Below are 2,421 nucleotides of genomic sequence, written 5' to 3' on the forward strand. Positions count from 1 at the left end.
CTGAGCAACACAGTAAGACCCCCATCTCTGAAAACAAACAAACCCAACAACCAGCAAACCATCCTAGTATTTATAGGCTCCTGCTTTACTGCCACTTTCAATTGTATCTCCACTTGCAGAATATTAACCTCAAATTCCTTAGTCTTTTCAGTCTACCAGGCGAACTAGCTAGCCTCTCACTGCTAGCCTGTCTCACTTACGTCCAGCCCCATCCCTATGAAGCACACTTCCTGTTGAATCATTTACCACTGTTAATTGTGTTCTAGTCCTCATCCATTGTGGTTTGGGGTTTATGGATTCAATTCTTCTGGCTTCCCTAACATTAGAGCTTCCCTTTTTTGCTTTTTGTTCTTGTTTACTGGTGAATTTTATAGGAGAAAGAGGTCAGAATTGTCTTCATTACCATGAAGATGTGTTTAACAATTATAGCAGTCCAGTAATGAAATGACCTATCCTTCCAAATAAAAAATGTCAGCATTGGAAATACCCAGTAGAGACTTGGTTATTCTTTCTTTCAGGAATTCTAATGAAGAAACGTCTGGAAAGGGGCTAGGGACAAACTAAATGACTCATTTAAGATCTTTTGCAAGTATACAAGTTTATAAATTCTGTACTATCTACCACAGGCTGAATGGAAGCAGAAATCATTAAATAATTAAGATCATGAGCCTCAAAATCAAATGGCTTCCATGTGAATTCCAGATCTGTCTTTTACTTATGCTATATTTTCATTTCTTTAGCTTCAATATCCTATGTCATGGAATGGGGACTACCTATTGTACATGATTGTTATGAAATTAACACAGTAAATGTGGTCTAATATAAACACATAATCTTTGTTAACTAATTCCAATAATCATGTGTTTAAATCAAGCCTGTGAATGGGAATTAATATTTTCTTTTCTTTTTTTTTTTTTTTTTTCAGGCAGAGTCTCACTCTGTCACCAGGCTGAAGTGCAGTGGTGTGATCTCAGCTCACTGCAACCTCCGCCTCCCAGGTTCAAGCGACTCTTCTGCCTCAGCCTCCTGTGTACCTGGGACTACAGGTGTGCGCCATCATGCTCAGCTAATGTTTTTTATTTTTAGTAGAGATGGGTTTTCACCATGTTGGCCAGGATGGTCTCCATCTATTGACCTTGTGATCCTCCTGCCTTGGCTTCCCAAAGTGCCAGGATTACAAGTGTGAGCCACTGCACCCAGCAGGGAATTAGTATTTTCTACATTAATAACATTTTTGAATTGTTACTGCCTAGAACCAAGCTGAAGAATCTATTGTATCATCTCTTGGCTGTGGTGATTCTTGATCTAGGCTAGATCTGGCTTGGGGTGGTGAGGGCATATCGTTTTACATTGCTTTTACTCAGCAGGCATCTCCTTCATCTTTCTAAAAAGAAGGGAAATGTGAGCTTGTGATCAAACAGAGATTATTTTGTATTAATCCAAATTCAAAACCAAACAGCAAGTTACAATAATCAGTTTCCATGGTGACAACTCTTTAATTAATACGAGGGGTTTACAATTGATCTCTAGAAGTGAAATATGATTCCCACCCTATGAAAGAATTTGGTTTAATCACTTTTCAGCAAAATTAGGCAAGCAAAGATTATTTCTAGTAAAGAGTAGAGTGGACTAACTTTCACAAATAAAATAAATATTGGGTGCTACACTTGTAAAGAACTCCACTTCTTAAGTAGCCTTATTACTCTTAATTTTATCATGAAATTCTTTTTATCAATCATGCAGACAGATTCTAGGCTAGGCTTCTTTATACCAATTCTGTTGAATTCAAATTAATAAGACATTGCTGCATGCATTCTACAGGGGACATTTGACTCATGCCAATATTTTCGTCAAGGAAGATCAGAATAAGGTGTGTTCTGTTGCAGGAATATTAGACCTCCACATCTTTGAAGATCTCCTCCTTGTCCTCTTGCTGGATGTAGTAGAGATTCAGAAGCATAGGACCGTATGTTGACTTGTTCATCCAGAGTGTCCACTGAGGGTACAGTGGTATTTTAGTGGCTCCTATAGGCTGCAGCAATGACATTCCCCTAAAGCAGACTCCACTGTTCCAACCCCCACATACTAGAAAGAGGGCTTGAAGGTCAAGTGATTGGTCCTGATTAAAATATGTGACAGTTTGGATATTTGTCCCCTCAGAGTCTCATGTTGAAATTTGATCCCCAGTGCTGGAGGTGGGGCCTAGTGGGAGGCGTTTGGGTCATGGCAGCGGATCTCTCATGAACAGCTGGGTGCCATTCTCCTGGGATTGAGTTCTTGCTCTATTAATTTCCACGAGAACCGATTGCTAAAAAGAACCTGGTACCTTCCTCCCCTCTCTCTCCTTCTTCCTCCCTCTTGCCATGTGATGCCTGTTCCCCTTCACCTTCCACCATGAGTGGAAGCTTCCTGAAACCCTCC

This window comes from Callithrix jacchus, chromosome 4, assembly GCF_049354715.1.
Source record: "Callithrix jacchus isolate 240 chromosome 4, calJac240_pri, whole genome shotgun sequence".
Lineage (NCBI taxonomy): Eukaryota > Metazoa > Chordata > Mammalia > Primates > Cebidae > Callithrix > Callithrix jacchus.